The sequence below is a fragment of the Protopterus annectens genome, chromosome 7.part1 (genome assembly GCF_019279795.1).
Source record: "Protopterus annectens isolate FY-2018-M chromosome 7.part1, PAN1.0, whole genome shotgun sequence".
Classification (NCBI taxonomy): domain Eukaryota; kingdom Metazoa; phylum Chordata; order Ceratodontiformes; family Protopteridae; genus Protopterus; species Protopterus annectens.
Window position 1 is genome coordinate 66738811 of NC_056740.1, and position 24651 is coordinate 66763461.

At 39.9% G+C, this 24651-nt stretch overlaps 1 protein-coding gene and 1 long non-coding RNA gene across 3 annotated transcripts in view; one reads left to right on the top strand and one right to left on the bottom strand.

Moving 5' to 3' along the window:
- FAM189A1 (family with sequence similarity 189 member A1) overlaps positions 1 to 24651 on the bottom strand; it is a 2511558-nt gene that overhangs the window by 618359 nt on the left and 1868548 nt on the right. The window contains exon 1 of one of the 2 annotated variants that reach the window (XM_044078558.1): positions 8871 to 8944. The exons of the other annotated variant lie outside the window; for it this stretch is intronic. The gene's annotated coding sequence lies outside the window, so the exon portion shown is untranslated. Of the gene's footprint in view, positions 1 to 8870; positions 8945 to 24651 lie in introns of those variants that run through there. 2 annotated transcript variants of the gene reach the window in all.
- The window catches only part of LOC122807635, a 173885-nt gene continuing 158240 nt past the window's right edge, over positions 9007 to 24651 (top strand). The window contains exon 1 of the long non-coding RNA XR_006365709.1: positions 9007 to 9104. This is a non-coding gene — a long non-coding RNA (uncharacterized LOC122807635). The remainder of the gene's footprint in view (positions 9105 to 24651) is intronic.

The window sequence follows — 24651 nt, forward strand, 5'->3', positions numbered from 1 at the left end:
AGAGTTGCTAACATGTTGTGGGGTGAGAGATAATGCCATTAAACTTGGGGGCTGCCTGCTACTTTCCTCAGACTGCCTCATACATACACACCTAAATCTGTATCTATCTCTCTCTCTATATATATATATATATATATATATATATATATATATATATATATATATATATATATATATATTTAAAACTGTTGTAATCATCAGCAAGAGCAGCACCCATTCTGTTGCTGATAATTTATCGGTATAGTTGAATAGTCAAATATTTTGTTTCTAATGCTGGCCTTGTATAAAAATATTTGAAAACCCCCTTTACCAAAAAGAAGTTTTCCATATATCCTAATTGCTGTCATCAAGACATGATTTTCCTCATGGCTGAAGTTATCTTTTCTCTGCTTTGATCCCTTATTTTCCATCAGTACTACATGTGCAAGAAAAGGGTTCACAGTCAGAAAGTGTGCCAGTACTGTTTTGATGTAATCATCTTTTAAAGTATGAAACACTGGCCACATCTTCCTGCCACTGCAATTAAATAAAAATATTACTTAACACAGACCATAATGCTACATGGAGAAATGTCAATATACCCACAGAAAATTGCAATATATACATACATACAGTTAATTCAGGTAATGAATGCAATTATTTTTGTCTCAAAAAAAAATCATACCCTAACCCTGGCCTTTGTCATGTATTCATAATACTGACATTTTTTATTCATCATTGTCACTCCAAAACTATATTAAGCCATGGTGGTACAGCGGTACTGTTGTCGCCTCACAGCAAGACATTCTCCGGTTTGATTCTTGGCTGGAGTGCCTTCTGTTTGGAGTCTGCATGTCCTCCCCATGGTCAAGTGACGTTTGAAAGACATGCATGAAATGGGCATGCCTTTGTTGAAGGTTGGATGTCGAGCTGGCAGCTCGGCGCTGTAAAAATCTACTGCCAATCATTAGCGGACCAGAGTTCTGCTGTGGCAACCCCTAATCGGGAAAAGCCGAAAAAAGAAAAAAAAATTGTCACTCCAAAACTCACACATGCTTGGTGATATCCTTAGCACTGAAGAACTTCAGTAGTCAATTAGTGCATTTAAACCCATGTATGCACAATCAGTAAATTATACCACAGCAATGATAATTTTCTGTCATAAGTAATTTCCGCTGCTTCTGCTGCTGCTGCTGGCATGAAATCCAACTTCATAATGAAACAAATCTAGTAATCAGTCAACAATATAATAACATACACATCATATATGTTAATTTCTTACAAATGACCCTTAATTCTATAATGAAATAATATTTTAAGTGTTTCTTATTAAATTATGATATTTTTAAAAATAGTTCTTTACTTTAGTAAGTCTGCAGTATCCTAATGCATTTGCCATCTATCCCGCCTATCGGCAGATGCACTGGTGAATGTTGGCTTTTCACCAATCATGAACACATGGCCAGAGTAACATGAATGAACATCAGACTGACCTAGACTTATTAAGGATGGATCGGTAGTCTACAGCACTCTGCAGCTGTCCCAAGCCTGCCGTGAGAATGCGTGGATGGTCATAGATTAATCAAAATAAGAATGCAGTTAAAAAAAACAAAATGCAGTCATCTGAATGTAAAGTTTTAAATACTGTGTCACATCCTAGCACCTCAAACAAATCATAATTTTCTAAAACTTAATAATAACACACATAGTAGCATTCATTTCTACCCCTCCGAAAAAAAAAAACCTAAGAAAATACTGCTGTACAGCATGAGACCTACTGTTGTTTGGTTAAAAAAAAAAATAACCATTACCAAATGAGGTTTGGTAACAAACCAATTTGTCCAGGGACATCTTCAGAGTTGGATTAGATAAATATATTAGTAGGAGTTAAGAGGGTAGGGGGGAGGAAAGGGTTAAATGGGAAGGAGGGATGATTGGGAGGAAATGAGGTAAGGGTAGGGTCGGGCTTAAGGGGCTTATGCAGTTGTAACTGGGTAAGGAATCACATTTTGGCATGAACTTGCTAAGCAAGTGTTACGTCCACAATGACCTGTAGGCATTCTCCACTGGTTTACTGTTTTGCAGGGCGTGCCTGTATTTGCTAGCTGAATGTTATCATGTACTACATTTTACACTATCTAAAAATTGGAAATGTTATTTTATGTGTAAGGAATTATTTTACATTTTTACATTCTTATTTTTATTTTTAATGTTGCTTAAGTTTCTGTTTTGTGAAGTGTGGATTGTGAGTACGAGTTGTAGATTCAGCCCTACTTAGCTATTGTTCTGGCCTTCTTCTTGACCCAGTATGAAATATGTTACAATGGCTTTTGTTGTACCATTCATGTCAAATTTATAAGCTGTGTAGAATGGTTCTAGAGGGACATGTTTATACACTGTTAGATCCACTGTTATAAATTTAGTACCTTTTAACACCCCCAGTTTGTCTGCTCCCACTCATGCAAAGGTACTGGAAGTATTTGGAAGTGGAAGAGTAGTTGGACAGAATTTTGTTAGTCATTCTTTTTCCAGGCAGTTTGTCCCTTACATGGTTAACCGTGTGTTGTGATGCTGCACACATTGTTATCACTGGAATGAACATTTACGACGCTGCTGTATTTATATCTTTTTCAAATATATATGGCTGTCGCTTGCTGACTTCAGGTTCTAGAAGACTTACCTTTTGCCTGTTACATCCCTTCCTCCTCACTTGGTTCAACAGCTTGATGACGAGTCTTGGGGTGTTTTTTCTTTTTCTTTCAAATGATACCTTATTTGTTCCCACGTTCCCTTTGCACTTCACAGCATGCAACTTCAAGATGGTGCTTTTATGTACTAACATCCTTTTCACTGCCATCATTACTTGTATAGCCTATTGAGTTGGCAACGTCAGTACTGTCACAAACAAAATGGTTGTGTTTTTGCTGTCCCCCCACTTAAGTCAAGATTGCCATCACCTGCTTATTTCCTGCTTGCAGCCTGCCCATTATCTTCTGGGGACTAATCTAACATGGGTCACTAGTGTTGCTTTAGCGAAATTTTCCTTTGTGCTACTAGGCTGACCTGGATGCTTACAAATCTTGCATGAGTTACTGGTCAGAGCAAAGAACTCTCATATACAAAAACTTACTGCTTAAGTATATGAAAGTGGGGGACTAAAAAAATGTGCTAGTTTTTATACATTACTGACATTTCTGTTCAGCAAATAAAGTTTATAGGCTATCTGATGACTATTTCCTTCCTCTAAATTTAACACTTTCTTTAAAGTTTTGAGAATAGACTATTTAGTAATGCCTGCACTGAACTTGTACTTTCAGTTTGGCTAAAAGTGAGCTTAGCTGTAGCCTTCATTATCATACCAGTTCTTATTGGCTCATTGTGTAAGTCAGTAGGGCATGCAGTGAAGAAAACTCTCCCACTGAGAATGCACATTCTGGAAGTATTTCCTTGTGCGATTTAGCATTACGCAAGTAAGCTTGCTCTGCAGCACTTTATGCAAGAGGTCTGATGAGGTAGTTGACTAGCAAATGTAGTTGATTCAAAGAGACACTTTGACCTCAAAGGCTATGCTCCACTTGGGCAGCAAAGCTACACAAGTGGGCCCATCTTCAGAGTTGATGACTTAATGTCAACGTTAAGGGGGGGGGGGTCATAGTGATAAGGTGTTTGCCGCACAGACACAAGGTATAGGGTTTGAAGCTTAACTTCATTCAGTTCTTGTAAAGGTAAGGTGATTAATTTGTTTTCTTTTGCAGATCATGGAGGTATTTTTGTTTTTTATTTTTATTTTACATTTGTTAACCAGGATAGTCCAAATGGACGAGGTCCATTTACAGTGGAGGCCCGGGGAGAAAAGCTCCACAATTAGATACAATAATAACAAAGAAATAGACAGGCAATAATAGCACAGAGACATACATAATAATAATGGTGAGTCACAACTCTCCTAATAAAACACGAAATAGATACAAGTCTATAAGTCTAGGGCTTATTTTCATGTAGTATGTCTATATCTATAGTAGGTAGACTAGGAAGGAGGCAAAATGGCATAAGAAATGAAATGATTGTTATGTTATATATAAACATATCCAGGTTTTACTGAGATGTGATTTAAGTGACTTTTTGAATTGCATGTTAGCAGAGGCAGAAGTTACAGAAGAGGGGGTATGAGAGAATAAATCTTTCCCTGCAGTATTATTAACACTAGTGATACAGAGAAGAGATTTATTGTCAGAACGGAGTGGACGACTAGTAAAGTAGAATGAATGTAGTTGTTTTAGTGCTGGAGTTTTGTCAGGGCACCTCCGGGTGTTAAAGGCGATGACTAGCTGATGGTAGGTGAGTAGTTGAGGAACTTCTAGCTATTGAATATCCCTAAGTGCTGACAGTGATGGGTTCTGAAGGTGGAGTTGTTAGCAAACTTGGCAATTTTATTATAACATGACTCAAGTTTGTCAAGATCAGTTTTTCTAATCTGGGTCAGGATTGGTGCTACATACATAAGAGGGGACAGTAGGTGAGTTTGGGCTAAGGTGTTGCGTGCCTTGTCTGTGAGAAATATCTTGTGTTTATAAAGAGTTCCCATTTTTTTGTGTACCTTTTGGATACGGACATCAAAGAAAAGATTTTTGTCTATTTCTATCCCAAGGAGTTTAGTGTGGGCAGTAGGAGAGATGACAGTGCCATTTTTAGAGGTGATAGAGACAGTTAGGGGAGTAGCTTTAGATTTATTATGGGTGAACAGGAGTAATTTAGTCTTATTGGGGTTTAAAGTAAGTTGCATGTCAGTGATCCAGCTTTCAGCAGAGCTAAAGGATTCTTAGGTCAGCTGCTGTAGGGTGGTAAGAGATGGGACTGAGCAGATAAGCGTAGAGTCATCTGCATACTGTATAAGTGTTGCCTGTTTGGTGGAGGTATGTAGGTTGTTTGTGAAGATAGAAAAAAGAAGTGGGCCCAAGATTGAGCCTTGTGGTACACCTATGGTAGCTGGAAGTAGATGAGATAGTTCACCTTGCCATTGGACAGATTGATGTCTGTCCATAAAACAGTTTTTGAAACAGGAGATAGCAGAGGGGGCAAAGGATAGGGAGGTTAGAGCATCTAATAGTTTTGGGTGTGAGACCATGTCAAAAGCTTTGGATAGATCTAAAAAATAGCAGATACACAATTATTATTATTATTTCTGTGATGGTTAGCCTGATTAGTAAAAGAGAGAAGAGCAATAGTTGTGCTGTGGTGTGGGCGGAAGCCATATTGTGTGGTGGAGAGATTATGTGTGTTCAGGAATTGCATAACATGAGAGCGAATATATTTCTCAAGAAGCTTAGATTAGGGAGGCAGAATGGCTATTGGATGGTAGTTTGAGAAGTCATAGGAATTCTCACCCTTATGGAGAGGTATAATATATGAAACTTTCGACAGTTGAGGGCCATAGGCTTCCAGAATAGATCAGTTGACAAAGATTGAAACCGGGTAAGATAAGGATTCAGCTGCTAGTTTTAGGGAGTTAGCAGATATACTGTCAGCTGCAAGAATGGTAGGTTTCAACTTTAGGAGTTTTTTAATTTTAGAGATAGGAACAGGTGAGAGAGTAAAGGAGGGCTTGTTATCTGGTAGAGGTAGATGACAAGTTATTTTTGGATAGTTGGGCAGACAGTGTCTGAGTGGAGTTTGTAAAGTGATAATTAAGTTGGGAAACTATGTCTTTATTATTATTACTGGGGGAGGTGGGGGCAGGAGTGGTTGTTTTGCCAGGTTTTAATAGGGAGTTGAATGTTTGTTTTGGAGACCTAGGAAGTAGTTTTGTTTATCAAGTTTGATTTTTTTTTGGCCAGATTCCTAAGTTGTTTGTAGTTGTGTTTGGCTTGGTTGGAGTTGTCCGTTCTCCATTGCTTCCAGGCCTTTTCTCTAGACTTTAGTAAGGCTCTTGTGTCCCTACTTAGCCATGGCGCATAGTTTGCCTTAGCTCTAATTTTCCTGATCGGAGCAACTGAATTAAGGACATTGGTTAATGGATTGTTAAAGTAGTCCACTGCCTGGTCTAATCCTAAGGTTTGTAGTGGTTCCCAGTTGCACTGTTTTAATATAGTCTTTAGATCCTGTGGGTTTAGTTTGCGGTCATCTCTGATTTGTCTATAGACTATAGGCTTGGGTATGCTGGCACGTTTCCTTAGGAGGAATGTAGGGTGGTGATTACTAAGCCCATCTAGTAGGAATCCTGTGTAGTTTAGTTTGGGGCAGTTCACTAGTGTCCAATCAATAATGGATTGTTTTGGGGATTTTTTAATCTATTCTGGTGGGTTCTTGAATAAGCTGAGCAAATCCAAATAGGTTTATATGGTTGGTGGAACTATTAGAGTTACAGGCTAGCCAGTCGGTATTTAGGTCACCTAGTAGAATAGTGTCTTGTGGAAGATTATCTCTAATCCACTGAAGGATTTCTTCAATTATGTGGGAGTGGTTTCCTGGAGAGATATAACTACAGAGAATGTTGATTTTTTTTTGTGTGGTTTATAGCTAGAACTGTGTCTAAGGTTTTGGTATTTTGAAATTTGGGTAGAGGGGTTTGTAGAGGTTGGAGGTCGAGTTTATTTTTAAAAAGAATTGCAACTCTACCTCCCTTCATACCTGTTCTATCTAGCCTTAGGCTATTGTATCCTGGAGGGAGAATTTCTTCATTTTGGGTGGTAGGTTTTGGCCAGGTCTCCGTTATAGTTAGTATGTCAGGGGAGTAGTGGGTTATGAAATCATGTAGGTCAGGGAGTTTGTTAGAGATGCTTCTCGTGTTAATATTAATGATCAGTAGGTCAGATTATAGTTTGTTTGAAAGTATGTCATTACATGGTCCTGGGTTTGGGTGCATGTCTCCTGCAATGAGAAGCATTTTGTTTATAATCAGTATGTGTTTAATTGTGTGTGCTATATCTGTGAAGGCTCTGCATGGAGTTTTTCTAATGTAAGTTCCTGGTAGGTAAGTCTTGTTTATGTGTAGTATAGAGCTATCATTAAATAATGTGGAACAGATGGGGAAATTTATATGGGCTTTTGTATGTGTGGTAGTATGTGTTGTATGATAGGAAGTTTTATCAAGTGGTATGTTGGTATGAATGGATGTAATGTGGGTGTGGGCTAAGATAGTGAGAGTTAGCAAGAGAAGTGATAGTAAGGCTTGCATTTTAGGGTGAGAGTGGCATTTAGGTAAAGACAATGTTCTGATCTAGATATAGGGGCAGGTGTGGGGGTGTGGCTGCTTTCTGCTACTACTACCTATTTGATAGGGAGTTAGGGGGTGTGGGTGTGGTAGTTATTTTGAGGTAGTTGATTGGTGCAGGAAGTAGTCAGGTGACACAGGGTTAGAATAAATGTAGGTATAGTAGCGGCAGGTGGAAATTAGGGGCAGGATAGGGGAGAGGAGTGAGCCGAGCAGAGTGAGGCGAACAGAACAAGGCCCAGCCCAACCGCAATACTGCAGAGACAATCTGTATGTGTTGTACATGGGAACTACAGGCATACAGATTGAAAGAGTAAGAGTAAAAAATAAAAGTTTCCTTGCAATTACATTTTTTCCCTATTATTTTACAACTCTGATTGCAGGAATTCTTAGGGGGGCTATTATTTTATTGCCAGTGCTGTGGTTTCCCGAGCGGAAGTACAACAGTAGTAAAGACCTTATCTAGGAAGGATACTTGAAATAGATAATAACCTTGATTCCCATTTAGAAGCTGTATTTATTCAAACAAGTTTTTAAGACTAGTGAAACAGGAAAAAAACAACAACTGCTGAAACCTCAAAACAAAGAAAAGGTCTCCGAACAGGAATCTATCAGTACTGTAAAATAACGCACTGTGAAGTAGCGTACTGAACAAGGACAAGTTTATTTTAACGTAAGTTGAGATATAACTCAACTTACATTAAAATAAACGTGTCCTTGTTCAGTACGCTACCTCACAGTGCGTTATTTTACAGTACTGATAGATTCCTGTTCGGAGATCTTTTCTTCGCTTTGAGGTTTCAGACGTTTTTAAGACTGCTAGTGGTTTCAGGATATTATAAGCAGCAGTCTCCTAATGTTGCGACCCTTTCATAGGGGGTGGGCTGAGTTTGGGTGAAAGAAAATAGTGTAGAGTTCCTAGGAAGGAGAAGGACAATATAGATGTGTATTAGGACTATGCAATAACCTCTTCAGCTGCTCATAACAAACAAACAAACAAAGCAGTATATAAGCAGTCTGCACAGAAATCAATCAGCCATTTAACCAGTAGCCATTTAGATAAAATATGCTTAACAATGTGTGGTACGGGTTATAAACAAGTTCCTATAATGCACGTTTCTCAAGTCACTACAAATGGTACAATATGAAGCATGCACCCTTTTACAGGTATTACAGAAACAGAGCTCAGAGTTTCAATTACTGAACTGCATGTTCCACAAATTAATACAAGTATTTAAAAAAATTAAATCATTTAAATCGCAGTTAGTCTCCTCAAATCCCTTCAGGTATTTCAAATATCATACAAGCACCCTTTTTCAGATATTACATAAATAGGCCTTGCATTTAAAACACAAGTATAAACTTGCTTCTGTTGTTTCAACACGTATAGCCAGAACACGCTTATCACAGCCAGTTACTAATTGCTTAACACTGTATTGCAATCTATGCATTTTTCTTGAGTAGGACTTAGATCAGTCTCAGCAAATATCTTACTTTGTTTATGTGTATACTGACTACGTTACACTACTACCCTTCTACAGAAATCAGCAAAAACTAGTAACTACTACTAGCATTACACCTGGCTTTACTTGCGAGTTCTATGTAGCTAAACTTTTTATATGTACAATGCAGTAAGCAGACAATGTTTAAAAAACACTAGTACATTGCAGAAATGTCTTACAATGCTTTAAAAATAAGTTATAAGATGTTCTTCCTGCCACTGCTGGGTTCCACGAGCCCTAGCACTTTTTAAAAGAAAAGGGTTTATAGTACCTCACTTCCGTAGTCTGGGTTGCTAAGGGATACAATAACTTGATTGGATTGTCTGCTGCCTTGAGGCCGCCACCCCGATGCGATACTGCAGAGACAATCTGTATGTGCTGTTCAGGGAAGAACAGACATACAAGTTGAAAGGGTAAGAGTAAAAAATAAAAGTTTCCTTATAATAACCTTTTTTCCCTATTATAACTCTGACTGTAGGAATTCTTAGGGAGGCCTATTTTATTGCAAGTACTGTGGGTTCCTGAGCAGAAATACAACAGTAGTCCTTATCTAGGAAGGATAATTGAAATAGATAATAACCTTGATTCCCTTTTAAAAACTGTATTTATTCAAGTTTTTAAGACTGCTAGTGGTTTCAGGATATTCTAAGCAGCAGTCTCCTAATGTTGCGAGCCTTTCATAGGGGGCGGGCTTAGTTTGGGTGAAATAAAATAGTGTAGAGTTCCGCCGCTGATGGGTTCTGTGAGCACTAGCACTTCTAAAAGACAAGGTATGAATTTGAGTCGGCATTGGTTGGTGGCCTGAAGGCCGGGGATTCAAAAGGTGATGGAGGCTGTTTCAATGGAGTCACACTCGCTTGGGTGGTGCACAATGAGGTCAAGATGGGGGGAGCACTGAATGAGCAATGGTCAGTGCCTGAATGGAATGGTTCTGCAAGGTAATGGTTTCTGCTTGCATGGATGTTTTGATTGCTGGAATGGTATACGATAAGGTCACAAGTAATATTTATTAAGGCACATCGGAGTTGGGAGTAGTTTGAGGTAGTGTAGGGGCAAGTTGAGGTGGCGGTATGTTTGTGGCAGTGTACTGCAGGGCTGGGGATGGTTTATGGGGTTTCCACAGGTGGGATGGAGTCACAACAATCATAGGATCATAGGAAGCTATGATGTTAATGGTTCTAGGACCCCTGCAAGCTAGCCACATTCAATTCTTATTTCCATGCTGATCCTATTGTCCTTCAAGAAGGACATGGGTGGAACCTCTGGGGTGAATTCATGGTTACTCAGCCAGTTGTCTTGTAGAGGGCTAATAAGATGTTTTGTTTGATATGAAGGGGGAGTTTGTTCCAAGTGTGGTATTTTCTGGGAGGCAAATATATCCCTCAAGCAGTTTTTATTGGTGTCACACATCAGGTTAAGGTTTTAATTTGCAAATGTGGCAGGAAGATTGGGTCTTGGCATATGTTTGCGGTGATTGGTTTGTGGCTTGTCTGTCAAAAGGGGTGGGATGACTGGAGGTGAGATGTAGGACTTTAAAGTCAGTTTTCATTTAGCAGGCATAGTATTAGCAGGAGAAGGTGGGGGAACAGGGCCCATTTTCAACTGGTCAATATGACAGTGGTTTGGTTTGCTGATGCGGTCAGCTGAGGCATGTTAGATTGGGTTAGAAAGATTAGATGCTTATGGCAGGATTCTGGGGTAGCTTTTAGAAGTAAAGCATATAGAAGGGTGTTGCTAGCTTGGTTATATTGTGTTGCAGCCACCAAGGCTTAGGAGGTTGGGGGGGATGGATTGTTGAGTTATTTGGTTCAGGCTTGTGAACAAACTGGGACATTTCAGTTGGTCAAGGAGCTTTTAGCTGCAATTACGTCAGTTCCATGGGTGACAGGGTAAGGTTAATTTACTACATTTTGGGAGGTGGCTCATGCTGGAAGGGTAAGTTTGACAGTATGAAGCTCAGTAGACATTGCCTATTGTCAAAGTAAGTTGGTTGCACGGGTTGGCATTGGTTTAGGGTGGGCCATTGACCTACATTTTGTCTGCTTATTGTTCATGAATGTACTGATGTCATTAACAGGGTGGTTTAGTTTACTAAAGGCTTTCTTGCCTTTTACTAGTGGGTTTGATTGCAGGATTATTAGGTGATTGATTCATTAGAAATGAAATCTCATTCTGGTCATTAGCATATCCATTGGCAGGAGGAAGGGGATCCAATTCAACATATTTTGTTTTGGGTGTCACTGGGCTTCTTAGAGTTTTGGTGGTACACCATTCTGGTGATTTCACCTTGTGTGGGTTTAGTGTTTTGGTGGTGCATTCAGCAGGTAATGACCTGTGAAACATTGTGAAGCTACTGTCAGTGGCTAGGTAAGTGAATTTAGCCAACATACAGAGGTTATGCTAGTTTATGAGGGTATGGTTGGCCACTTTAGCATCGTAGAAGGATTGGGGTTTAATTTTAGTCATTTAGGCAGTTGGCTACTTTGGTTATTTATGAGTTAGGACTTTGGGAGGTGGTGACATGGATCTAGTTTGGTTTGAGAGGATGATGTACACCGAATGATGTTCTTAATGCCTTTTTATTGAGCTGTTAGATTGGAAGTTTGGTAGGAGAGAGGGGGAACAGCCTAGTCAGGCTGGTGGGTGGAGAAGGGGGACAGGCGTGCCCTCTTCTGTTCCCTCTCTGGTTTTGGATGTTCTTTCAATGAGTTGGGAAAGCAATGTGAGTATTTGGAGGTTTCTCTTTTTATCATTCTTGACAAGCTAATTCTTTATTTTTTACTACATACTGCTTGATTTCTTTCTAACTTCAGAATATCTGCCTAAATACTTCATCCTTAAATTTTCAGGGTCTAGGTATTAGTTTCCCCTCAAGTGCTCAGCAGTGCTCTGTACAGACTTAGACACCCTGAGTGAACTTTTCCTGTATAAAGACTATATAAGGAAACAGCTCCAGTATTTAGTAATAATGACCATCCCTCCTGGCATGTCTAAAGGTCAGTTCCCTGTGCTTTTTCCTGTTAACCTGATGAACTTGGGCATCCTGAGGCAATGTAGCAACTGCCTCATGTACACAGACAACCCTCTCCTATTACCTCCTAACACTCAGACTTGTGAGAGATGCACTTATATATCCAAATTGGAAGCCATGCACTCTCAAGCCAAGACTGGAATAGCTGGCCAAGAGTAGAAGGTCAACACTGCACCACATCACACCACATGCAACACATAGCTTTACAGAACACCCACCATCACAGCTCTCACATAAAAACACAAACCACACACCCACCTCCACGGAGGCTCTCATTAGAAATTTACCCAAACAGCAGAGACCTCCAAGGCAGAAACACACTCAACCACCATAGCACAGCACAAACCACAAGACACATAGCCCCTCAACCTATGCTCCTAAGGCAAAACAGCATACCCAATGCACTAATCATAGGTGACTCGATAGTGAGCCACACTGATGTCCCCACTCACTAGGTTGAATAAGGAGAAGGTAACAGTCAGCTATCAGGTGCCAGAATCTGACACATAACACATGTACTCAGGTCACTCCACAACAAGTACAAATATGACTCTGTCACTGTCCAGGTAGATGTGAATGACTTGAGACACACCTCCCTGGACTACATGAAAAGAGACATGTAGGAGCTTTCAGATTATGTGGCCCAGGCAGGTATGACCCTAGCCCTGAGCAGCATCCTACCGTTACCTAGAATGATACCGCAGTACAAGCCGAAAATGATTGACTTCAACAATTGGCTAAGTTTCCGGTGTCATTCTAAGGGGACCCAGTATCTGTCTGCTTGGGATGACATGATCGAAAGACCTTGATGTTTTGCCAGTGATGGCCTGTATCTGTCACCCCTAGGTTACCAGATACTAGCCACCCTTTTTACGTGATTTTCCAAAGACCAAATTACCACCATACCAGCTATAAATAAATGCAATCTGAGGGTCATGCTGCTCAACGCTAGACATCTAAATCTCAAGATGCACTTGCTCGGGGCTAATTCCTCAAAATGGACAACATTGACATTTGTGCTGTAACAGAGACCTGGCTTAAAGCAGCAGAAAGCATCCCTGTGATACTAGGCTATAACTCATTCCACACCTTTCGTCTCGAACATGGACCAAGGTCCAAAGGTGGTGGTGTCTCCATATTCATAAATGATAAGCATACCTTCAGACTAGTAGCCCAGCATAACGCATCTGAGATACTTCAGGTACAACTAACATTGGGTAAGATGGTTGCATTCAGGTTGTAGCCTGATACAGGTCCCCAACCATGTCCCAAGACTCTCACCATGTGACAATCCTAAGCACCCTGGAAACTATTAGGGTGCAACTCCAACACTCATAATTACTAGGTGACTTTAACTACCCCTCCATTAACTGAGAAAACTACTCATGCACCAATACGCTGTCCCAATGCTTCCTGGAATTCATCAATTCCAATGCCGCGGGACCAGCTCATTCTAAGCCCCATTAGATGTAGAAGCAACATCCTTTGGACCTGGTTATTACTAACATGGGCAACCATTCCTCTACACCAGTAGTCAATTTTGTCTCTGGTTAGATCCCCAGAATATACCCATTAATATTTAACCCAGGTTCTATATGTGCTCGTAGTTTAAAAATCCAATCTAGCTCTATTCTAGCTAATATGTTCATTTTATCACCCCCTCTAGCTAAAGGTTCAACTACTTGTAGCACTCTAAATTTAAAATGGTGATCTTGATTGGTGCTAATGTGTTTTGCTAGAGCATTTGTGAGATTCATCTTCCTGATGTCATAAATGTGGTTGTAAATACGGTCTCTTAGTCTTCTTGAAGTGAGACCCACATAAAATGCTTCACATTTCTCACAATTAGCTAGGTATATTAAATTGGTGGTATTACACGTAGCACTTATCTGGAACCTGTATGTATATTTCAAGAATGGTGATGTATACTCATTCTCTATATTAATAAATTTGCACATATTGCACCTCCCACATGGCCAAGTGCCCTTCTTACAACCAACATTTCTAATTTTTCCAGTTACATTAGGGTTCTTGATCATTCTATCTTTACACAACAACCTCTTCAGATTCATCTTGTTCTTATACCTGAAGCAAGGAATAGGTCCTACTAAATCTTTGACACTATTTTCCATTAGAAGGATATCCCAATTTTCTTTTATAATTTTTATAATGCTGTGTATATCATTCGAGTAACTCTGTTCTGTTGTATACTCTGTTCATTACAGGTGTGAATGACCTGAGACACACCTCCCTGGACTACATGAAAAGAGACATGTAGGAGTTCTTAGATTATGTGGCCCAGGCAGGTATGACTCTAGCCCTGAGCAGCATCCTACCGTTGCCCAGAATGATACCGCAGTACAAGCAGAAAATGATTGACTTCAACAATTGACTAAGTTTCCGGTGTCATTCTAAGGGGACCCAGTATCTGTCTGCTTGGGATGACATGATCGACAGACCTTGATGTTTTGCCAGAGATGGCCTGCATCTGTCACCCCTGGGTTACCGGATACTAGCCACCCTTTTTACGTGATTTTCCAAAGACCAAATTACCACCATACCAGCTATAAATAAATGCAATCTGAGGGTCATGCTGCTCAACGCTAGACATCTAAATCTCAAGATGCACTTGCTCGAAGCACTCCTGAAAATGGACAACATCGACATTTGTGCTGTAACAGAGACCTGGCTTAAAGCAGCAGAAAGCATCCCTGTGCTACTAGGCTATAACTCATTCCACACCTTTCGGTCCCAGAACATGGACCAAAGGTTCAAAGGTGGTGGTGTCTCCATATTTATAAATGATAAGCATACCTTCAGACTAGTAGCCCAGCATAACGCATCTGAGATACTTCAGGTACAACTAACATTGGGTAAGATGGCGATTCAGGTTGTAGCCTGATACAGGTCCCCAACCATGTCCCAAGACTCTCACTCCACAATCCTAAGCACCCTGGAAACTATTAGGGTGCAACCCAACACTCTCATACTAGGTGACTTTAACTACCCCTCCATTAACTGAGAAAACTACTCATGCACCAATACGCTGTCCCAATGCTTCCTGGAATTCATCAATTCCAATGCCGTGGACCAGCTCATTCTAAGCCCCATTAGAGGAAGCAACATCCTTGACCTGGTTATTACTAACATGGGCAACCATTCCTCTACACCAGTAGTCAATTTGTCTCTGGTTAGATCCGACCACAAACTAATCACCATAGAAATCCACATCTCACCCACACCCCCCACAAAGGTAAGCACCATTAAAAACTTCTCCAAAGCTGACTTTTGGCTCCTAAAAACAGAGATGGCTAACTTCACGGCACGCATGTCAATGGAAAATAGATGTATGACTGCCGAATCATAGACCAATGCAATGTACAAACATGTACATAAATGCATAGAACTAGCCATACCCAAAAGAACCAAGACTCTCTCCTCCAAAAATAGGAAGCCAATCTGGTGGCCCCTGCCATTAATGAACTCTACAACAGAAGGAAGAAACTGTTGCAGAAAAAGGTGAAGCCCCAAGACTGGAAAAATTCCCTTATTAGCCTCAAGAAAATGTTGAGATCTCTTACCAAAACCTCTAAATCCAGCTATGAAGGTAGAATTGCGGTAGACACTAAAAACAACCACAAAGCTTTCTATAGTTATATCAAGACTCTCCATGGCAATACTCAGGTTTGCTCTGAGTTACTGCACAATGGTACCTCCTATACTGACCCAACAGATATTGCCAACATACTGGCCAACAGATTAATTGCCAGCTTTTCCCCTCCCCCTCCCAAAGGACCAGTCACATACCAGAGGAATGCCAGGAACCCAGCATTACTGCAGATCAGGTTAAAGCTCCATTGTCCAAGGCCAAGAATACAGCTTCTATGTGACCCGACAATATCCCTGGATGTGTTCTACATGAACTGCAATGTGAACTGGCACCACATCTGTGTGCCCTGTTCAATCACAGCCTCACCTCAGGCTTTGTCCCCACAGAATGGCACACTGCTACTGTAATCTCTCTCCATAAAGGGGGAGTGACTACAGACCCTGGGAATTATCGCCCCATTAGCCTGATGAGTCTGATATGTAAAGCTATGGAGCGCATCATCATGGACCTAATTAACAAGGATATAGGGAATCCCCAAACTCTAGATCACACTCAAGTTTGGTTTGTGAAAGGTAGAGCATGCCTGCTCAACCTGGTTGACTTCTTTGAGTCAGTCACCAGAGCTGTGGATGAGGGCAAGACAGTTTATACAGCCTACCTCAATCTGGCCAAGGCCTTTGATACCATTCCCCCTCAGGAATTACTGATAAACTCACCAAACTAAGCACCAACCCCTATATCACTAGGTGAGTTGCAAATTGGCTCACAGATAGAACCCACAGTGTGAAAGTAGCAGACTGCAAGTTAGACTGGCAACCAGTCACGAGTGAAGTCCCACATGGATCAGTCCTGGGTCCTCTCCTGTTTGGCACCTACTTCTCAAAAGACCAGGCCAACATGGAGGGACTCTGGCTGACCAAGTTCACAGATGACTGCAAGTTGGGAGTCACTATTAACTCCCCAAGTGATGGAGACATCCTGCAGAAAGGCCTCACTGAGACCATTGACTGGTGTTGAAACCATGACCTTAAGCTTAATGCCAAAAAATGCATCGTTATCCCCTTTGGGAAAAACTCAGTTCCCACTAATTACCACATTGATGGGAGCCCATTGGACACTGAAGGCATTATAAGAGATCTGGGGACACAGGTTGACAGCAACCTCTCCTTCAACTACCATATTGCCACTGTGGTCAGAAAGTCCTTCTATGTGGCACATCTCATTACTAAGGGTTTTGCATCCAGGAAGAAAGAGGTCATTGTCTCTCTCTACTCTTCTCTCATTAGGCCAGTCATCGAGTATAATGCCCCATTTGGCATGTACCTCACTAGACGCATGCAACAGCTGGAAAGGCCACAAAAGTACCTCATGAAGAGGATCCTAGGCCTTAAACCCATGTCCTACATGGACAGACTCAAAAAACTGCAGCTATTCTCTGTCTCATATTGTCTACTAAGAAGCGATCTCTGCTTGACTTACAAAGCCATGTCTGACCCAGCTCTGTTATAAATGCTGCATCTAAAGAAATTCCAATCCCTCCGGACCACATGCTCTAGAGACCTCAAACTCATTACCACAATCAACAGAACATGCTGGAGGGACAGGTTCATAACACAGAGACTGCCCATGCTCTGGAATAGACTTCCCATACATGTCAAGCAGAGCACCTCACTGGCCTTCTTCAAGAGAAATCTTGATGAGTGGATGGGAAATAGAAAGTTCACCCTGGGGATCAGTCCACTGGTTCTACTTGATAGACACTGGGAACTAACGTCGGGCAGCACAATGCTAGAGCACTTCTATGGGCTAGGCTTGTAAAGGCTCCAGGGCCATTAGCCTAGTACACACCTATGAACCTAAATAAGCAAGTGGAGTTAAGGATGCTGCTTATTTGGTTGGATGTTAATTCAATAAGTGGTAAATGAAGTGAGTGATGGGACACGGCTTCATAAGTAAAATAAGCTAGCGGAGGTAAGGACCCTGCTTATTTGGTTAGATGTGTAATTCAATAAATCGTAAATGAAGTGAGTGGTTGGATGCTGCTTTATAGGTAAGTGAGTGGAAGTATGGACACTGCTTACTGGGTCAGAATGAGCAAGGTCATGCTGTCCTGATTAACATTACATGGATATTAATGTTGCTAAATGAAGTGAGTGGTGGGATGCTGCTTCATAAGTAAGCGAGTGGAGCTATGGACGCTGCTTACTGGGTCAGGATGAGCAAGGTCATGCTGTCCTGATTAACATTACATGGATGTTGATGTTGGTAAATGAAGTGAGTGGTGGGATGCTGCTTCATAAGTAAGTGAGTGGAGGTATGGACGCTGCTTTCTGGGTCAGGATGAGCAAGGTCATGCTGTCCTGATTAACATTACTTGGCTGTTGATGCTGTAATTCAGTTAGCTATACTATGTTTCAGTTGTAATTAATAAATATTGGCTAATAAAGTTATGTTTATGGAAGTTTTATAAAGGTCGTCAAACATCATTTGGTATGATGTGTTTATCGAAGGGGACTGGGACAATAAGCATTATCAGCACAAATTATTAATGATATACTTCCATTTTAATAAAGTACAAGAGGGAAAGGTAACCAGTTTCCTTTAAGAAAAAAAATATGTGACAAAGCAGTGTTGGTTAAACCAAACTTGCCAATAATATCAATAGTTGTTATAATAACAATGCTAATAAAAAGTGGTTGGTTAAGATGATGTGACACCACACAGAGTGATTCTAACCCTGATGGATACATCCCTGACCATGTTTCCTCACTGTTGTTCTGGCAGTTATGGTAGCACCTGTGAAGGCACAAGGTCACACTACTAGATGGTTCAACAAGGACACGATGATACTGCTTTACCTTCTCAATAGTTCATATCAGGATAACGCTGAGGCATGCATAAAGGGTGGCCATGGTGGTGCAGCAGTTAGTGTTGCTGCCTCACAGCAAGAGGTTCTCCGGTTCGATTCTCAGCTGAGGAGCCTCCTGTGCAGAGTCTACATGTCCTCCCTGTGGTCGCGTGGGTTTCCTCCGGATGCTCCGGTTTCCTCCCACATCCCAAAGACATGCAGGAGGTGGATTGGTCACTCTAAATTGGCCCTAGGTGTGCGTGTGTGTGTGCCTTCTCTGGAAGGTTGGGCGCCAGGCTGGCAACTTGACACTGTAAAACTCCACTGCCAATCATGAGCGGAAAGATGATCCGCTGTGGCAACTCCTAATCGGGAAAAGCCGAAAGAAGAAGAAGACTGAGGCATGCATAAGACACAGTACACGGAGAAAATCAATATCTGGCAGGAGTTGTGTGAACACCTGTCAACTTTTACAGGTATAACTAGCTCCAGCCAGTAGTGTTACCACCATTATGATGATTTGCAGAAGTGTAGCACTGACCAACCAGCTCAGTAGGTAGACCAGGTATCAGAGAGAAGGCCAGAGCTCTATAATAAAAAATGTTTCTTAAAGGAGTCACATTAAAGATAAAAACAAAATAATAATACACTGGCATAACTAAAGGTATTTTCTAATAAAAATATTTGTAGCTGAAAATATTATTTGTAATACTGTTATGAAACACAGAGGGAATCATGATCATGTTTGTAATCATGCACGTACCTTTTAAAAAAATGCATATGAGCAATGTGTTAACAGATTTTAATAATATATGTACAAATGTGACAAGTTTATTAAAATAATGTGTATATATATATATATCACTGTAAATCATATATTGGGTTGCAAGAAGAAGTTTTTGTTAATAGATTTATAAATAATGAAAATAAAATTAAAATTACATGTTACTATTTATTAATATTGCATAAAATGAGTTGCATTGCATGAAGACAGTCTTTGTAGGCTGTATAAATATATAAGTACTACAGTTGCTTAACACAGTTGTTTGTTCTAAAGTATTTCTATCTGCACACAAGAGCATAGCTAGGGTGGTTCTAAAAGGACAATAACCCTGGGTGAAAATTGTTGTGGGGTGTAATCAGGGGATCCCGATTGCTCTTTAATGTAGTATCAGCCCGTATTGCATTTGCTGTCATACCTGAGCACTGTAGTGCTCCATGTGTGGTTTAAACTGTAGCAACAGCTTGCTACAATGCAGCAAGCAGTTTGCTACAGTTTAAAATTAAAAAATAAAAGAACATCTTTTTTTTAACTAAAACTTGAATATTGTAGTACTCTGTGCAGGCAGGGTATAAACTGCAGCAACTATTTGCTATATTTGTAGCAATCAGTTTGCTATAGTTTATGTTATCTTTATGCTTTTTCTTTTTTAACTAAAACCTGAGCACTATAGCATTCAATGCAGGTAGGTATAAACTGTAGCAACTGTTTGCTACATTTATAACAAGCAGTCTGCTACAGCATAAACAGAAATGTATTTTTTTAACTAAAATATGAGCTGTGAAGCATGTCATGCAGACAGGTAGAAACTGTAGTAACTGTTTGCTACATTACAGTGTAGCAAACAGTTTGTTACAGTTTAAAAGAAGAGATGCTTTTTAATTTTTAGTAAAATATGTTAAAGCAGGGTTGGGAGCAGGACACAGAAACGGGACCTGAGTGGTGGGGCTAGTAGGGGTGTATTGCACATATGACTATCCAGTGGGTGTGCCAGTAGAAGGAATGTCTTTTTTTTATGCTGGGGGTATGTGCAACAGCAAATAGATCTAACTGCAATAAGCTGATCACTTATGAGTTATTACAGTAAACTGCTTTTATTTGAAGAGCTGAGGGTGTAGGGCACTGGTTCATTGCAGTGACTCAGGGTGCTAATTGAACCAGTTATGCTTCTGCCTGCATGTACAACATGGCTGAAGTCTGAGACACCACATCCTAATTAGAGAAGAGCTGGTATGGTGGGGGGTGCTGTGCCGAGGGAATGACCAGCACAAACTTTACTGAGATTTAGTTTTGCATAACTTTATTTATTTTTATTTATTTTATTTTACATTTGTTGACTGGGATAGTCCAACTGGATATATGTCCATTTTCAGTGGAATCCCGGGGAGAAAAGCTCCAGATAACACAGGCAGAACATAAGAGACATGAGTCAAACATATTTACAAAACTCTCTAATAGGTACTCACAATATACACAGTGTGTAATAGTATACAAAACAACAGGTTTTAGCAAGCTTTTATGAGCAAGAGATGCTCACAATATTAATTTAAATAAGGCATTGAATAAGTAGTGACTAACCAGGGTTAGTACAGGGGACAAAGCCAGTGCTCTTTAAAATACTGTTTGAGGCCTTTTTTGAAGAGACTTATAGAGGGTTCGAGGGTAAGGTTAGATGGAAGTGAATTCCAAGTTTTACCAAAGATGTTGGCAAACAGGGAGTCGCAGGCTGAGTTAATGGCTTTGTGGGTTTGGACCAACAGTTTATTGGATGAGCGTAATTGCCTTGAATTACTGTATGGCTTTATGATATTTTTGAGTGCTGGAGTATTTTCAGGGTGGCACAGAATTTTGTGTGCTACTATAAGCTGACCCAAGAAGACTGCGGCTTTGACAGTCATGTGTCCTATATGTTGAACCTATGGCAAATCTGGCAATATGGTTGTAACAGTGAGAGATCTTACTAAGTTCAGTTGTGCTCAAATTGGAGAGTATGGAGGGGGCATATATAAGGGTAGGGAGTAGGTGTGAGCAGGTGATTGCAGTCCTAGCTAATGGAGTTAGAAAAGGTTTGCTTCAATATAAAGGGACAAGCTTCTTATTAATGGTTTTTATAGTTTTTTTGATATGCAGATCAAATTTGAGATTATTGTCCTCTATTTCTCATAAAAGCTTAGTATGGTCATCTGGAGAGATAGAGGTACCATTGTTGGATGTTATGGAGAAGGAATATGGGGTGGATCTACTGATGGGGTAAAGAGGAGCAGTTTAGTTTTGTTGGGATTTAACAACAGACGGTGATTAGAGCCAATTTCCAACTGTGGTAAATGTGCTTTGTGTTAAGGTTTGTAGGTCTAAAGGGGAGGAGGCCGTACAGATCAGGGTAGAATCGTCTGCATATTGAATGCAGGTTGCATCAGGGATTGCAGTATGAAGATTGTTGATGAAAATAGAAGAGTCGATTACCTACTTATTAAATTAGACACATTTGTACAGCAAAGGGAATGCAACTGTTCATGAATTACTACATTTCCATGTTTGTACAGATGTTTATACCCTAACACATTGTTACATATACAGCATAGCGTTTTGAAAACAACGTTGTTACACATTTACTGCTTATTTTTCTCGTGCATGACAGGGAATATTGGCACAGTATTTTACAAATTCTTATAGCTATGCACATGTAAGAAAAAATAACTAAGAAAACAAAAAGGAGTTATTACTTAGACAGAAGTACCGATATTTCTCTCTCTCTCTCTTTCTGTATATATATATATATATATATATATATATATATATATATATATATATATATATCTATATATATATATATATATATATATATATATATATATATAAAACAACTGAGTAAACAAAAATTGCTTTCTCTCTTTTGATTATAGCTGAGGAACAATCGTTTTACAACTGTTTTCTATAATGTAATAAATTATACAGTTCACGCTAATGTTACTGTTTTTAACCTGATTACTTCCAATAATTACAAAGGGTATTTTTATTACTGTATTGAATGTATTGTATGCACATAACTTGAATGATACACACTCTCCTTCAAGAAGACACAAGCACTTGCCATATGACTTCGTGTGACGTATACATAAGCACTACTTCTATCATTCTAAGGAAGTACAAAAGCACTTCCCAAATGACTGCTTCCATTATATGCATAAGCACTTCCTGTATACAAGTTTTATTTCAATAAAGATTTGCTGCAATATTTCAATAGTAGATTTTTTCTGTTTTGTTTCTCGCCGCCCCTTTTTTCCTTCTGCTTTTCTTATTTTTCTGTTTTGTCTCTTAAACGTTTTTTTTTTTTTTGATTATGCATTTATTTCTCCTTTATTCCTTCATTGTTTTGTTTTTCTCCCATTTTGGTTTTCTTTTTTTACAATTTCAAATCCCTCAGGAGCAGGCCAGGCATGTATATACCAGTCTGGTGGCAGGTCACTCTCTACCTATCAGAGCGATGTCCTCGCCGGGTATGAGTGGAGGCAACAGGTCTGTCTGCAGGCACCCCGACATGTGCAGCCTGGCAAGCCTCACCAAAAGGTGGATTCAGAGCTTGGTAGAGTACGTACTGGTGGAGGTAGTGGACAGGAGAATTCAGCAAGTTGAAGCCTCTTGTCAGCAAGTAGAAGGCATGCTCTTCTAGTTGGTGACAACCACTGAACCAACACAGATCCCTACCCCCTCAACATCAGGGTCTTCCACTGCACCATCATCTGGCAGTGGATGTGTTTGCAGCTCTATAGACTGGAACTCCAGCTGATACTTCCTCAGCCTGTTTTCCCTTAACCTTTTTCCTACATCTTCTTACATATTTCCCACAAACACTATCCTCTCAAATAAAAAAATTTTGAAAAGATGAGGGGGAGTCTATCCTCAACAAAAACATAATCTCCATCCTCTCTCAACTCCTCCAGCATAAACACTGTTGATGTTTCCCTTATATGCTCCCCTGTTTATTTGTCTCCCCTTTTTCAGTCTTTTCTATCGCTCCCTTTCTGTGCTTTAATGAATTCATCAGGGTGTCCACAAAAGGATACCCCTATACAAAACATTATAAATCCTTATAGTGACATAATTTCCTCTCACTCAAGTAACATAGTAACATATGAGATGTTACTTGATTGAGAGGAAATTATGTCACTATAAGGAAATGTATTTAAAATGGGGAAAAATTTAAAAATGATGTCTGAAGAAGTTTAATATTTACTTAAATAAAAGTGCTAGCATTTTAACACAGTTTTATCTTTGGAATAAAGCTTGCGATCATTTTAAACTTCTAAGTGGTGGTTCGTCTTTGTGGATTTATCTGACATGTTGCCTTCCTTTTTGTTTTTGCAAGTTCATCAATGCAGTCTGTGGTTTTTCATTCAGTTTGTTATGGAAAGTGGCAACAGGTCGACTGATTCCCAAGAGAACAATTTACATAATGACCGACTAGTAAATGGAGGGACCGAAGGGTCTATGTGACAGTTAACAGCCCTAATCATGCAGCTGACACAACCCATTGACAACATTTATGAAAGGATGGGTATGAGCGGAAATATTGGTAACATTGGCAGGGAGTCCGCTCAAAACATCAATAAAACCAACAGCATTAATTGAGAAGTCACTTTTGACTTTACACCACAATGCCTGAGGTCACAGCAAAGTTTTCCTGGGTCCAACAGTGTGAACACTAATGAGGAGTTACAAACTAACTATGGTGTGAATCAAGGAAACGGAGCATGTGCAATGGAAGAGAATCGATCGAATTTTAATAACAATGGTGTGAGGACAGAGGTGCCGAAATTAAATGACTGGTTAACAACAGCATTCTCCTTCAAAGGAACTGAAGGAGAAGGGACAATACATGGCAAGCTCTCCAACTTTGATAACAAGCTTATGCAATGTAAAAAGCTACAATTGGAGAATGCTTACCTAGGTGAATGCATGAGAGTGAAAGTCAGCCCTAAGGGGTTGCATATGTGGCGCTTCCCCACAGGGCTGATAGAAAACTCTGCATTACACATTGATTTGCTTAAGCTATTTGATAGATTTGGTTACGAATTGTTAGAATTGCTCGTAAAAAATAAGAAAGAAATAGATGAATTGAGCAAAGAGGTGGCAGTTTTGGATAATGCCATTAGGGAAGGCAATCAATATGAGCAATGCAAATATGAACATCTCCGAATTTACAACAGTATAGACCAACATATTGAGAGGCTTAAGAGTGGAAAGATTGGTAAACTGGAATGAGATATAAATGAGTATGCAAATGGTTTAGCATACCCAAGACCCCCAGTTTCCCAGAATCGGAATAACAATAATAAAAATATAAATAAAAACAAAAAAGAAGTAGCACATGAAAGTATAATAGAAGCTGAAGAAATGGAGAAGCATAGTGACAATCAGAACTTCTATGACCAGAATTACCCGGCCTTGAGGAGATCGGAGAGGATTAAAAATAATAATAATAATAACAATAAAAATAACCCACAACAATATGGATACCAGCAACAAGCGAGGTTTCAAGGGGTGAGGCCCAAAAACAAACACTGGAGGACTTGAATGTTTATGAACATGAACAAAACGACATGATCAGCACTCTTGATGTTGATTCTAACACTCAAAGTGGAAATGAATGTGTTATAGTGCAAAATGAAAACAATGTTTTTAAAGTGTAT